This window comes from Lissotriton helveticus, chromosome 2_1, assembly GCF_964261635.1.
Source record: "Lissotriton helveticus chromosome 2_1, aLisHel1.1, whole genome shotgun sequence".
NCBI classification, from domain to species: Eukaryota; Metazoa; Chordata; class Amphibia; order Caudata; family Salamandridae; genus Lissotriton; species Lissotriton helveticus.
This window is the reverse complement of record NC_136059.1, coordinates 1,250,080,534-1,250,097,105: the sequence shown is the minus strand read 5'-3', so window position 1 is coordinate 1,250,097,105 and position 16,572 is coordinate 1,250,080,534.

Below are 16,572 nucleotides of genomic sequence, written 5' to 3'. Positions count from 1 at the left end.
AGATGTGATGGACTAGTTACCCATTGTTGTTTGTCCAGTTTTTAACATCTTGTCATGTGATGTTTTTCTTACAGACAACATGACACCTGAAACGGCCAAAGCCTCCAAGCTTCGTATGGACAGGTATCGCCATGTCCAGAGGTTTGCCAAGGGTGCAGACTAAGAATATTGATGTAAAAATATCGACTTACACAATTATCGAGGTAAATATATCGTGGGTCAGAAATATCGTCAGACAAAATATCGTGGTCAAAAATATCGATTTTAGGTAAGTAATATTGATGTAAAAAATATCGAAGTGTTTAATATCATTTATAAAAATATAGTTGTTACAAATATCAATTTTTTATTAATGTTATGTAATTTAGTATATATTTTATATGTGTGTGATGCTTGTTTTTTGGTATAAGAATTATTTGTATTTTTAATAACATTTTAGTAGTTATTAAAAAAACAAATTATTGAATTTTGTGTTTTTAGTTCCGTAGCGGGTAGAGGGTTTATAGGGGAATAGAGTGGGAAGTAATTTAATTATATTACATTTATTGATTATTTATAGTAGTTGTTATATTTTTATAATTTGAAATTTGCATTTTTAGTTCCGTAGCTGGTTGTGGGTTTATAGGGGAATAGGGTGGGAGGTAATTTATTTATATTAAATGTATCGAATAATTTGTATTTATTAATATTTGTTTAATTGTGATGGTATAGTGTTAAATGTGTACATTAATTCATAATTGTTTAATAATTAGTTGTGAATTAATTTCAATTAATGAATTAGTAATTAACTATAGTAATTGTGTAATTAATTTTAGATGTGTGTTGTGGTGTTTATAGGTGTAAATGGTGTGGAGGAATTGATTTTTAAGTGATGAATTAATAATTATTTGTTAATTCATTATGGTAATTGTGTAATTCATTTTAGGTGAGTGTTGTGGATATTATAGTGTTAAAGAATGTGTACTCAATGAATGTTTACTATCTTTTTATTATTAATATATTTTAAATTAATTATGTTAGTTATGGAAATAATTTTAAATAAAAACATGGATATCTTTTTTTATTGGTGTGGTTTTATAGGGTAGGAAATCAAATAAATACAATGATGTTTTAAATAATTTGTTTGTTTGTGAATATTTGCTCCTTTTCAATAAATATTGTTTATTTACTATTATGTTTTAGTCATATTTGTACCTTTTTGTTATATGTAATTAACATTATATTATGTGCTTTTTATGTTTAATATATTTGATTGTATATTTTAAAAATATTGTTTATTTATTTTTAAGATTATTAATTTTTTTTAATTGTTTGAATGTTCATAGTAATTTTTGTTTGTCTCCTATCCAATAGTTTCCTTCCTGTTGCACTCATTGGAGTGGGAATAGTCATTTTACCCCTCCGCTATCAAATACTTTCCCTACTGTTGCACTCACTGGAGTGGCAATAGTAATTTTTACCCTTCCACTATCCAGCACTTTCCCTACTGTTGCACTCACTGGAGTGGGAATCATAATTTTTACCCCTCCGCTATCCAATATTTTCCCTACTGTTGCACTCACTGGAGTGGGAATAGTAACCTTTACCCTTTCACTATCCAGCACTTTCCCTACTTTGCACTCACTGGAGTGGGAATAATAAACTTTACCCCTACCCCATCCAACACTTTCCCTACTGTTGCACTCTTTGGAGTGGGAATAGAAATATTTATCGCTATCCAACATTTTCCCTACAGTTGTATTTATTGTATTGTGAAATGTACATTTTAATTTTGTTTTAATAGTTTAATAATTTAATTAATTATAGAATGTTTTTACATTTTAAATTATTGATATATGTACATATTTTATTGTTATATTATTTAAAAGTTGAAAAATTAAATAAAGATAATAGTTAATAAATTATTTTAAATATATGTATATGTATAAATTATGTTTGCGTGTTTATATTTTTTTAAATGAGTTTAATTTTTATGTTTCGTTAAAATGTATATTAAATTTAATTCATATTTTATAATTTTAATATATATCATTTTACTTTATTTATATTTTTTATTGATATTTTTTACATCTATATTTTTAACTTCGATATTTTTGATTCAATATTTTTGTACTTACCTGTTTAAGGAAGATCCAGTATTCTGGACTTCGGTACTTACTGCAGTCTTTAGTTCTGTTTGCAACAAGGGAGTGCCAAAGTCTTGACGCTCATAGGTCATTGTGCCTATGTTTAAAAAAGGTAGCGTGCATGACCCCAAATGTTATCGGCCAATATCCCTTTCGGATTCTTCCGTCAAAATTATTGGTAGAGTTGCGCTAGATCGCCTACTGGACTGGATTAATGCATACCACATATTGGCCTCCAGCCAGTATGGCTTTAAGAAGGAACTAGGCACAATCGAACAGTGCCTTAATCTTCAACTTATTTTGGCCAAATATACATTTGCAAAGGCGACTTTCACTCATCTGGCTTTTATGGACTGACCAGTGCGTTTGACTATGTCTCATGCTCTAAGCTGTGGGACATTTTATTAAACATCGGAGTCAATGTGGGCCTGGTCTCTTTACTGAGGCTTCTTCATCACGCTCTTTCTGCTTCAGTGACGTATGGCAATGCCGGGGAGTGTTCAGAGCTGTTTAACATCAAGTGTGGGGTGCGCCAAGGCTGTGTCCTTGCCCCAATCTTATTTCTCCTCTACACAAATGAATTGGAGAACACCTTGGTTTCAGTTGGGGCTGATGTCCCACAAGTGGAGAAAAAGGCCGTGACAGCGCTTCTTTATGCGGATGACACAGTACTTCTGGCAAGGACTTTGAATAGCCTAAAAAAACTCATTGCCAGTTATGTCTGTTTTATGAAAGAGCTGGGGCCAAACTATAAGAAAACTTTTATAATGATTTGTGGCCCCAAAAATACCAAATCACGCTGCTTGAATGTGGAGGGCAAGAGGCTAGAGAGGGTTAGTTCCTTCCCATATTTAGGTTTGGAATTCGAGGAAGGCTGTACATGGAATACCTGCATAAAAATAGAATATTACGCTATACGCGAGCAGTTGGGACCACCTTCTCCCTTGTAATGTCTATAGGTAAAAAGCTCATTGCCCCAAATTTAGAGATGTATAATCGTAAATGCATACCGATCTTAACATACAGCATGGGTATTTGGGGATGTAGGGATGTGCATGCTACACAGACCGAAGAGAATAGATTTTGTCGCAGAGTTTTAAGATGTGGCCCATTGTATCCACCGAGGATGCAAAGCTTTTGAATTTGGTACACCGGCTTTCGTCACTGCCTCTAGGGCAGGATATGGTGTAAATACCAACATGAGTTTCCTCTGCGACAGCACTCTTTCCTTTAGAATCGCCATCAGCACTGCAGTCAAAACTTTTTCCACAGCGGAAAATCACATTTCAGCCGAAGTGTACAGGTGTGACTTGTAAGCAATAGGTACTGTGTCACCTTCATTAAAAGTTATGTATGTGAAACCAACCACGCCTGGCACAATTCTTATTTCCAGGTTAGTGTGGTTGTCACGAGTCAGTAAGAACTTAGGGGTCGATTACGATGGCGGGCGGACGCACTGGCAAAAGGGACAGCCCGCAATATGTGCGGCAGTCCCGCTATACAATTTACGATGCGCCCGCCACACTGGCGGGCGCATCCCGTATTTTTGCATTGCGGCAGGCTGTGCTGCAAGCAGCACCTACCACATTGTAGAACTACATGTTGTGCATATGAATGTACAACGTGACAGGCACCGTGCGGTGCCTGCCACCTTGTGCATGCAAATGCAGGGGGGTACCATAGGTATCCCCCATGTGCAGCTCCCCACCCCCTGGGGCCCACAACGGGCCGCCAAAGGCATTCTCCGCCTGTCTTGTTGCAGAGTGATCTCAGCCAAAAAAGACAGGCATCATAATGCCCACGGCGGTGCCTGCACGGCACCGCAAAAATGCCCCTATTGTACCGGGTCCCGCAAGGTGGGCGGAAAAGGACCTCCTTGCGGGACCACGGCGGACGGTCTTTCCGTCCGCCGCGGTAAATTTCACATTCCCCCTGTCATCCTAATTTGGCGGTGGGAATTTTCAGGTTGATGGCGGGCGGATCACCACCGCCAGGCCATCAACCGCCAGGCCATCAACGGCTAACATAAGCAGGCGTATGATTACAAATAATACGATCAGCAGTGTTACAATTCAATAAAACACCATGGGAGAAATCATGTTATAATGATACTGGAAACAGGTCTTATAGTGCCTTATGTACCACCCTCCCCTGCTAGGAACTAGATTTTATAATAATAATAGAAGGTCTCTTAGGCTTGAATGGGGAACCCCATACCTCCAGGATCAGCAGAAGTGAATCACATCAGGATCAGAAAAGCTCTCTCTCTCTGGAAAAGGATTTTCTCCAAGATCCCTAATCATGCATGAAGTGCAATATTAAAGGTGCTAGAATTTCAGTTAGCTGCAGTTGTGTGCATGTTGTGTCTAGAGCGTGGGCCGATAAGCCCAAATAACAGCTTACATTGTTATGATAACCTTGGAGGCTTCTACACACACTGTACAGACAGAGGTCGTGATGTAAGTCTAGGGTTGTTGAAATAGGCCGTTCTCATGTGAAGAAATTCAAGCAGTCTAACTTACAACAACAGTTGCATGCAGTGTTGTGTGCAAAAGCTGCAAAATGGCGTTTAAACGTCTAATAAGCTTATGCTAACATAGCAATGTGTGCAAGCAAGGCCCTGCCTTCACAACACCATTGCCCCAAATTTAGAGGTATTTGGGGATGTAAGGATCTGCATGCTATACAGACCGAAGAGAATACATTTTGTCGCAGAGTTTTAGGAGTTCCCCCTCATCGCCACATTTCTCTCTCCATCTGGAGCTTGGTCTTGACTATGTACAGGATACTATAAACGCAGCGCCTTTAGCCACCTGGTGCTCCATTTGGGCTAACGAAGAAGCTGAACTAAACCGGGCAATCATTAGAGACTGTTTAAGTTGTTCCCGAGGCCTTTCTATCCCTTGGCTACAATATATTGAATTTTGCCTCATTGATCTTGTTTGCATTTCTCTGTTTGAGCACCTAGAATCACCTGGCAAAGGGGACTGACAGAGGGTGTTGGATAGCTTCGGAAAACACGGAGAATCTTCTAGGGAAGTGTTCGACGTATCCAAACCCTCTGTCAGAGATTATTGCCTTATTCAAGATCCTCCTATTATTGCCCCGTATCTTTTATATGTAAATAATATGCATGAAAGGAACTTAGGGGTCGATTATGATGGCGGACGGACCTGCGTCCGTCCGCCACCCCCGAGGTGGAGGGACCGTCCGCAGGGGCAGCGGCGTTTCCTCCATTGCAATTAGCATGTGACTGCCACCCTGGCGGTCAAATCCTGTATCTTTAACATTGCGGCGGGTGCTGGTGTAAGCAGCACCCGCCGCAAAGTTAAAAATGCATGCTGTGCATTTGCATGCACAAAGCGGCAGGCACCGCACGGTGCCTGCTGCATTGTGCATGCAACTGCAGGGGGGTACCATAGATACCCCCCATGTGCACCCCCCGACCCCCCTTCACCCTGGGGGCCCGCAACGGGCCCCCAAAGCAAGGACCGTATGCCTTTTCGTGGCGGCATTGCCGCCACAGAAATGCATAGCCCCCACCACATCCTAATATGGATGGCGGTGTCTGATAGACACCGCCACCATATTAGAGCTTTTCTGCCGCGGTCTTCACGTCCGCCACGGTCTCCCCCGCCATTGTAATATGGCGGGGGGAAATAGGTGGCGGACGGGCAAGGATGGTGGACAGATCGCCACCGCCTGCATGACGGTGGTGATCCGTCCGCCATCCTAATTGACCCCTTATTGAGGAGAAATAGGCTGGGGTCTTTTCGCTGGTTGATGTGTTTCCCCCTGGCCAGTATTCTTTTGTAACTATTGCCCTTGCAATGAACATTCGAGCCAAAGCATTTTACATTTTGTCTTTTTTTGACAATTTTAGCTTCCTTTCACCAGGAAAATGTTATTACCACTTTTATGCAGGTATAAGTTTTCTAAATGTAAAGCGGCCTTGTATTTTTTAATGCAACTTAATGACTGACATTCGCTTTGCTCCAATTTACATTTACGGATGGCAAAATTGGAGCATAAAATGGTCATGAAGGGAGCACTGGGCCTTCCATTGTGAATGCCTCACCTGAATGGAGGCCTTATCCTGTCTCCCAAATCCTGTTCTTAGTTCGAGCTAGACAGCGCAGCTGTCTCTTCATGACCTGCTGTAATCGGTCTGTAGGCATCAAGTCCATCCACTTTCTGGACATTGCTTTTCATTTGTCTATGTCAGTGTCCTTCAAAAATCCCTGCTTGTTAGTGGTCAGTTCTGCCTCTTTGTCCCTCCTTTCTCTCTTCTGTTCCTCCCACAGAGCAGGGACTTAGTACTGTCTCATTCCGCTATGGTTCTTTATCTGTTTTTGGGGGATTCTTTTTTCCTTGGTTTCCTGATCTGTTACTGTGTGCCTGTGTTTATCTTCAGCACCTTAGCTGCTTATATTTAAATATAGAATTCTTCCTCCCACCGCCTGTTAATACCACAGTTGTGTTACTGCTGCATTTTTTCATGCTGCCTCCCCCACCGTGGCTTGTGCTCCATTACCTGAGTTTTTTTTATTAGGCTTTTTGCACTATTCGATCTCCACCGACAGTTGGGCTTATTCTATTAGGATATTTGCTTGGTTTGGGCTTCCTTTTAAGGGGGATTGGGCTTTTGTTTTTGGTATCGCCTGCAAAGGGTTTGCATCCCACCCCCTCTCTTTCCTGGCGTTTCATTGGTTCCTGTGTGGGCCACTTACTTTCCCTCCAGTTCTATTGACTGTAGTATATTTTCCTGCATTGGCCAATGCTTGTTTAATTTATCTTTAATTTACATTACCCCTCAGCTGCTTTTTATGTACATTTGTATAATTATATAGTGTGAGTACGAGGTGATTACGTGATTTGACCAGATTCACAGGCTGTTGACCTGCCACTGAGGCTCAAACACTGACTTGCAGGTCACGAGTCGGCAGCTGTGATGCAGCCCTCATTGGAGGAGGGGGCGAAGTTGGAGCAGGAGCAGGGCTGCTATGTGGGTTGTTTCGATCAGTGTTAGTCTCCTTTGCTCTGTGAGATCCCATTCAGTAACATTCTATGAGCCGAGCACTAACTACTCCGTTACTAAGCAGTGCTGATTGCTCGCTGCACTATCATTGTAGAAAAACCTGTATTTAATGCCCTAATTAAACTCTGGACATAAACTAACTAGTCGCCAGTTTTAAGAAAACAGCACCACTGCTGCAGTAATAACATTTGAGTAGTAAAGCCAGCGTGACTGCTTCTTGAATTATCCCAGCAGCCTGTGTTAACCGCATGCGCGCTAAGAGTTTTTCAAAAACCCGCGGTTCATGACGAGCTCAGCTCGTCATGAGTGTACGAGAGGCGTAACTCATGACGAGCTGAGGTCCAGGGAAGACATGGCTTGGCAGTTCGGGCTGGACTGTTCCCATGAGGCACAGGGTCAGACTGATTTGCATATGGCCATTTCTGAACTGGGGTGGGGGAGTGAGCTAAAGAACGGTGATGGATTAAACCCAGATCAGTTGACTGGGGGTGAGTGTTTGTATTGTCAACGCTCCGTCCATCACCACCTTTGGTTTTTCTTTGCGTCGCTCTTGTACCACATTAGATGGTGCAAGAGCGACGCAAAGCAGGTCATAAATAGGCCACCTCATTTATTTGTGTCGCTCATGCACCACGTTGTGAAGTGAAAGAGCAATGCAAAGGGGCTCAGTAAATATGCCCCCTATTGTATGTGACCCTCATTTTCTCAGGCTCCTTTCAATGCATTTTTCATCATCATCTTCAGTGTTTTGTATTTTACAAACATGAAAATGCTGTTGGCCAATGGCTTCTTGAGCATTTCCGCAAATTCTTTGAAACTACTCAAGACACATGAAAGTTTAAGTGAAGTGCTCCGAACGCAATCTTAGACGTAACTGTACACCTCCTCAAAAAGGGCATCCCTTCCAAAGGAGACATTTGATTCATATTTTAGGCTTTATTCTAGGAAGAACCCCTAATGGTAGAACCAGGTATCACCATTCACCCCGAAGGAGTCCTACATTGCAGCATTTTCCATTAGCAGAGCTAAAAATACAGAAAGAATAACGTTTTCTGGTGTGCTGAATTATTGTTGTATTGTGTGCTGTGCTGTCCAAGAAGGTTTATTACAAGAAACAACGGTCCTGTGGTAACAAGTATTTTGAAAACAGCGATTAAATATAGACTACAATGAGTTCTATATATGTATTTCCAACGCCCAGCCGGACAAGGAATTTTATTTCAGTCAATCTTTGAGTATAAAATGAAAGGAATAGAAGCACAGACAAATATAAGTGGGCACAATCCTGTACCCAACAATCGTTGTTTTCAAAATCCTTGTTAGCACAGGACCATTGTTTCTTGTAATAATTGATACCCGCTACCTATCGGGTTCCCTTGTTTGTAAATCATATAGTCCAAGAAGGTTTAGCAGGGTATCTGCTGCAAAGCAATATTGATCTCTTGTTTATGTAAAAACTTTTTTAATCCAGGGGTAATACACTGATGTGGTAACAATGAACTGGTGCATTATTACCCCTAGGTGTAGTGTCACTGAGAAAATAAATATGATAAATTGTGAGGTACTACAGGTATAAATGCAACACCTAAAGCATGATTTAGAGTTCTGTAGTCATTGAAAATCCCCCAGTTTCAGAATAAATTATAAATAAAGAGTAGAATGCACCAGCTGAATTTCACCTGTCATAGTGAATTCTGCTGCATAGAGCTTCCTACAGAAATTGGAGGGTGTTCGGTTATCCAGAGTGCCAAGCCCTATTGTAACATGCTATCACATTTTTTACACTGTATTCCGACTAGCCTTTGCCGGTTGTAATGTCCGTCATGTAAATGAATATATTACCACAATTGAATGGAAGAGTAGAATTGTGCACTCTCATCATTACTGCACATTATTACCATTGCAGTGAGACTTTATTTGTGCCTTCATCACTGGCTTGATTACATCACCCTCTGTAGGCCTCGCAGTGCAATTGTCTTTTTCTGTTTTGACCAAGGATAAACATTCTGCTTGACAAATGTTCAGACCACAATAAAGTTGCTATTATGCTAAACAGCAGAACGGAGTCAGGACTGGCACGACTTTAAGGTCATTGAAAGTACCTGCATTCTGGTGCTACCACAAATGGCCACAAGGGGGCTCTAGGTTGTAAATAAAGACCTAAAATTGGATTTTTCACTAGCAGGGCGTCAGTGCCCAAATAGCTAACATTATTTTACATGGGCTCTAAAAATCTTTGCACAGGGAGTGTAGTGGGGGAGGGCAACAGACAAATAGAGTAATAACATTAAAAACAAATGTAAAAACATAACGGAGATAATGGGGCTTTGGGGGCGGCCAACCGATGGGAGGCTTGCACCCCCGGCGTTTTTCGGCCGCTTGGTGCAGCCTGAGCCCAATGGGCTCTTTTTGGGCTGGAAGCCGGGGGGCTAATTAACTGGCCACTTTTTAAACTGGGTCACTGTTTTTGGTAAGGTGACACTGCAGCCGGTGGGGGAAGAAACAGAAGGGTTTTTGTGTAAAATTCCCTCCTTCCCATCCTGGAGAAGAGGGGGTTTCTTTGTTCTGTTGGAGTACAATTATAGGTTATTTTGTTGAGCACACGTGCACTGGGGCGGGGGGGAAGCACTGTATTGGTTGTCGCTTGAAGCAGATGCATGGTGTCTGGTAGCTAGGTTTTTACATGTTTACAGTTTACTTTATGGCTGGGAACAAGTTACTCCTGGAGCAGGTAATAGGGTTAAATAGGAGATACTTAGGTAGATCTTTAGAGAAGTAGAGAAGAGGTTACAGGGTTAAAGTTCAACAGGTAATGACTGTGTTGGGGTTTTTTAAATAGTTGCAAAGAAAGGAGAAGGTGGGGAAACCTTAGGGTGAGGGAGGAGGATATGTTGGTGAATTAATATATAGCGAGGTGTAGTTTTATACGGCAAAGGCCAAGGTAATGTTTTGTGAGTTGCACCTGTCTTCAATAAAGCAGCTTTTTCACACATCAAGAGAGTCTTGGTGGTCTGTGCTGCTTCTTTGAGGCCAAATATGGTGTAAAAGAAAACGTCCCCCTCAAATAAAAGATGGGACACCTGTGGATATTTTTGGGCTGAAACCTGTGGTTGACAAGTTTTAATGTGATTATTAGTGAACTAATTGTTAGCGTTTTAAACTATAAATCGTTGTGCGGGGGTCGGGGGGTGCTTGGTGAGCTGGGAAATTAACTGTGATATGCCAATTATTTGTGATTTGATTCAATATGCCAATAAAAACAGTTTTAAACTATAAATCGTGGTCTGTGCCCCTCTGTGTTATTTATAGTTGTGGCATTGAATGCCCTTGCTTAACATTCATTCTTTGTTTTTTTGACTAGCAGTTGCAGTGGAGAGGACTATTTGAAATTGCAAGGCATCAAGGTGTCTACCTGGGATCTGTGGTACAATCACGTGGCTCTTGCAAGCCTCTCCCTGATTTTTCTCACAATTGCATTTCTGAAATTATACTTCATGAAGAAGACTTTGTAAGCTTTACGTCAATAAATAAGTGAAACACATTGCTTGCTTGATTATTGTTTGATTTCGGTTGTTTGTGACTTTCAAGATATTTTCTAAAATTTCAGGTAAAGTAAGGATGGCTGCCTCTCCAAATGCGCCGTATATTTAACATCTCTTCGGGGTGTTGCCCTAATGCGGGAGTTAAACTGCTTGAAGAGTGCCAAGCAGAGCAGACTTGCCATGTTCGGATTCCAGCTGCTTGCTCTATCGGAGAATCTTCCCCCACACATGCGCTCCTAGCAACCTCTAGCACCGCCTTCCCCCAGTTTGGTTCATGAGCCTATTGGGGATCCGTACTCTGAGGTAGACGTTGCACTGGTGAGGTGAAGAGGGTGGGGCCTGACCTCCCGCACCAATAAAATATTAGTTTCTGATTTGCACATCTTTCAGTTTTTCCACAGTTACAATTCCAAAGTAATATTGTAGTGGGATGCAAGCAAAGTGTTTCTTCTGTAAAACTCCAAATTTGCTATTCCCATGAGAATGAGCAGTCACTTCGAGAACAGACGTCAGGCCTGATTATGAGTTTGGTGGTGTGGGAGTGGAACGGTGTTAGAATTGGGGGTCTCTGGTTGGCGCAGGTAGGTACTTGTGCCAAGCAGGGACCCTCTCCTCTAGTTAGGGCAAGGGAATTACCCTCTTAAAATAACCCCTGCTCACCCTCTAGGTGGCGTGGCGCGAGCAGTCAAGGCTAGTTTCAGAGGCGATGTAAGTTAAGCATTTGTGACCACATACAGTAACCCAGTGACAACACCATAAATGGACACCACACAAGGTTTTGTATCAAAAATAAGTTATACTTTATATAGAGTTATCACAAGACCAATAAACAACAAAAAGAATCCACAGTACTATCAAATTTCAAGAGTTCTGGTTAAAACGGTGTAAATCAAAGTTCTGTGCGAATCGGTAGTCTTGCCCGGCTACAGCGTGCTGAAAGAACACAGTCTAACAAATCCAGCAGGCCGCAGCGGGCCGGGCCCACTCAAATGTCGACAGACTCAAACACAGTACCTTTTCCTTTGGGCGGCCGGCATGGATGTACGAGCCGGTTCCGGTGTTCGTCGCGGTGTAAAAAAAGAAAGCGTTGCAGGTCACGGTATCCCTTCCGTCGCGGTGCAGGCTACGGCTCGTTGACGGCGTCTGTGAGCTCAGAGCTTGCCTTATTCGGGGCGGACGTTGCTCGTTGCGGTGCTTCCAGCTTTACGGTGCGGCATTCGAGCCGGAGTTCAGGAGCTGGCGTCGGTCAGTCCGGACAGCGGTGCGAGTCAGACGGTGCATCGCGAAGTGTGCGAGGCGGTGTCTAACTCCGGTGCGGTCACAGGACTCGAAGTCAGCAGCAGTGACCGCGTCGGTCAGACCAGTTCGATTCGGTGTAGCGAGGCGTTGCAAGTTGCGGTGTCCTTCCAGTCGCGGTGCAGGCTACGGCTCATTGACGGCATCGAGACGGAGTCGGTGAGCACAGAGCTTGCGTTGTTCGAGGCGGACGTTGCTCAGTGCAGTGCCAACAGGCCGGTCGTAAGAGTCGGTCACAGGTCCCTGCCTCTATAGCCACTGTAATAGTAGCAATTCACAAAGGCTGGTGAAGTCCATTGGTCCTGGGACTTCGGTCAGGGGGCAAGCTCTCTTCCAAGCCCTTGGAGATCTTTTTAGCACAAGTTGAAAAGCAAAGGTAAAATCCACAAAGTCCTTTCTCCTCTCTAGGCAGCCAGGCAACATCTGCAGCCCAATCCCCCAAGCAGCACTTCAACTTGGGAATAGTCTCTCCTCAGTTTCTTCAGGTTCCTTCTCCTCAGCAGAGGTTTCTTCTTGTTAATTCCAGGAGTGATCTAATTTCTTGGGATCAGGGTCCCAATATTTATACCCCAAAATCCTTTGTTCTCTGAGGGGAGAGGGGCCTGTGCCTAGTCCAAACTAGTTCTGAAGCACTCTGTTTACCAGATTTCTCCTTTCCTTTCACAGCACAGGGCAGGCACATCAGACGCCCCACAGGAGGTGGAGCCAGCATTGTGGAAGGCAAGTACAGTCCTGGAGCACTTTGTTGACAGTCTTCCTTCTCTTCTTTCAGTGTGCAGGGCAGAGACATTAGACGCACCACACGGGGTTGGAGCCAGCACTGTGGGGGGCGGGCATAGTCCTATTCAGGTCCCAGGTGCAACTCCTCCCTCCCATCTAGATGCAGATCTCTCTATTCACCACTGGGCTGTCTCATTCTGTCTCCTGGAATCCCCCTGCCCTGTCACTCAAACTTCAGACAAGGAATACACAACCTAGTAGAGGCAGGCTGAAGTGGTTAGGCAAGCAAATACCTACTTTCTAAAAGTGGTATTTGCAAACACAGAATATTAAAATAAACTTCACTATAAGATGCATTTTATTATTCTGAGTCCAGGCATACTAAACTCGAATTTCTACCATGTTCTCTGAGTCTGTTTTATAATGAATTATAAACATGTAATAATCTAGCAGCCCATTCTGGCCTATGGAGAACAGGTAGCCTTGCAATAGTGAAAAACGAAAATGGCTGTAATTCACTATTAGGCCATGCCACACACATCAGGGCTTGTCCTACCTTGTACTTACAATGCACCCTGCCCGTGGCCTACCATAGGGGTGACTAATATGAAGTCAAGGGAAGGTTCAGGGATTGGCAAGTGGATGCACTTGCCCAGTCAGCATGACAGTACCAGACTGCATGCAGGCTCTGCAATGGCAGACCTTAGACACATTTTACCAGGCCGCTTCTGTGGGTGGCACAACCAGTGCTGCAAGCCCACTAGCAGCATTTGGATCACACGCCCTGGGCACACTCAGTGCACTGTACTAGGGTCTGACAGTAAACCAAACATCCAATCATGGAACCACTAATCAATACATCATTTTACAGTAGGGAGAACTTTAGCACGTGAGTCCCGTGTTCTCCATGCCACTGGAATCAAGCTATCCAGGCTGATGAGGGCTGAAAGCCCGAAACCGGTCCTTGGATGCTTGTTTCCAGTCCAGGGAGGACCTGGCTTGGCAGTGCGGGCTGGACTGTTCCCATGGGGCACAGGGTCAAGACTGATTTGCATATGGCTGGGTTCAAACTGGAAAGGCATGGTGAGCAAAAAAACGATGGATTTAGGCCCAGATCTCTGTACTGGGGTGAATGTATGACATTGTTCTGCATTCTGTCCATCACCTGTTGTTTTTGCTCTTTTGTTTTATAGGTGGAAGTGAGGTGCCAGTGGGTCTATTATTCAAAACAAAGGTGATTTTTTACAATAGCCTGATATGCACACATCTGTTGTTTGATTTTAAACAGTTTGATGAGTTTACTACTAGGCAAATACATCTTTGTCTTGTACAGTAGGTTGACGTAGCTTTTGCCTAACAGAAGAATCTTTTGAAGTAAGATCAGGGAAGGTGGACTTCTAGATGGCATCCAACACAATATGTATCTTCAGCTCTAATAATGGCTGAAGGGGTGGTCATAACTTTCAGGTATGGGTTTGTGTTCCAATATACTCATATGCTACGGATATTGGGCATTGTATATGTTAGTCAAGGAAAGACACTACAGGGCTTTATTATGAGTTTGGCGGTGCAGTAGTGGGACCGCCCTGCTCCAGCACTGCCAAACCCAGGTACAAACCGCCCGCCCACCAGGAGGTTTCTCCTCTCTGGCGGGTGGTTCTTTGACGTACCCAGGGTGGTGCCTATGAAATAGACACCGTAATGGGAACATCAACGGCACTACTTGCACGGCATGGACTGCTGTAGTCCATGCTGTTCATGCACACAGAGGGGAACATGTTGCGTCCCCCTGTGTGCAACCACAAGGCATAAGGCACAAGGGGGCCCTGTAGGGCCCCCTTTGTTTTCGAACTGCCACATGTTTCATGGTGTTGCACCGCCATGAAAACTCATAATATGCTTGGCTGGGGCCGCAGCAGCCCTCTCATGCATATTGCAGCCTCAATACCGCCTCGCCACATCCCTGGTGGCTGCAGTGGTCCGCCGCCCTGGTCATAATGGGGCGCTCAGAAGACCGCCACCACTGCGCCCCTGCGAGTGTGGTGGTACCTGGACTGCCAAACTCGCAATAAAGCCCACAGTGAGTGAGATGACTATAGCTGCAGTGTGCCCCAAAATTAATCCGTTTTTTAATTGGCTTCCTACAGAATCTGACATTGTTATGGGGAATGTGGTCGTAGAGAGTGACATTCATTTAATTGCAGATAGAAAATAGGACAAATTATTGAATAGGAGTATTGGCATGACCATTAAAGCCAGGGGACACAAATGCAAAATAACATACCTGGGTTTGGTGTATATTTGAATGAAGGGACTGGTGCATTTGGTAGTATCAGATACCTGCATACTTTGAAAAGAACGTACAACATGTTCTACACAAATGCTATTTCACATTAACTGTTTCTTGACACCTGATGTTTTGTGAATCTGTTGGTAATGGTTTTGGTGTATGCTTCTTAAATTCTGGCTGTGGGACTGTGCTGATCTGGGCTAATCTCTGCTCACATGTAATGAGATGACTTCCTAGATAGAGCTTCAGGCATCAACATTGTTATACCTATTGATTTGTACAGCTTGTTTGGAGACATGTTCTGCCTCGAGTGGAACTAAGGGCTACTGTTTGTAGTTGTAGATTGGCCTGTTTGTAGTCTTAAAGACTAGTTCTACCGAACTTATTTTGAAACTAATTGAAATAACATGGCTCCCACTGCTACAAAATAGTATATTTCATTGTGGTCAATTTCAAATATGCAAAGTTGCACTAGGTACACCAAAAAGGTTTGAAAATGGTAAAGTGAAAATCCAGGAATTTGAAAGTTCGTTCTTTATATTCATTTTAACTAGGTAATTATGTAATCGAAATCCACTCACTCCAGTCACGACTTGATTCGAGATGGATTACCCCCTGCAATGGTCTGTAGACTCGATTCGATACCTCGCTTTCGGACTCCACACGGACTCGGAGATTGTATTCCTAGAGAATTATGGCACTGCAGTCGCTAAACTGGAGGATGACATTGAAACTTGGATCAAATTGCCCTTGTCCTTAATAGGCAGAGTCTCCATCATGAAAATGGTGGTACTTCCAAGATTCCTGTTCCTCTTCGCCAACATTCCAATAGTTCTGCCGCGCTCCTTCTTCGCCAGAGTAAATTCATTATTGATACGATTGGCGTGGGCGGGCAAACAGGCGAGATTTTGCCATACCACCTTGGAGGACCGGGGAGCACCTGATCTCGAGTTATATTATAGAGCGGCACAAGTGGCGCATGCTCATAGTTGGATCCATGGAGCAACCGACACACCGTTTCTCCACATTGAAAAGCTTTTTACTGACCCTCTCCCTCTTCCAGCACGATTTTTGAACTGGTAGTCCGCAGAACGGGTATTTTGGACTCCCTCAACTCCACACGGCATGCTTGGCACTGCCTATTACAATTGCATCCCGGGCGCTGTAGTATTCCCCAGAGATGTCAGTTGTGTGGATGATATGGCTGCCCCTTGCTCGCTGCACGCGTTGAATATTACGAAGGCGGGAGACTTGTTTGCTGGCGGAATTGCAAAGTCGAGGGACGAGGTCACGGACAATACAGAAGTTGCCCCCTTACTGCAACGCTTTCAGTTCTACAGAACGCGCAGGGCGCTACATCAGCATTTGGGGGAAGATACGAAAGAACCCTCGGAGGTGCTAGAACTGTTGTACATCATCAAAACTAAGTGACCCCGGAAAATTGTCTCAAACACTTACAAGCTGGCGATGTCTCACAGAGCCAACCAGTACACTAAGACTCGACTGGCCCGGCAAAGGGACCTAGAGGTGCCTATTGATGACGTCATGTGGTACTACTGT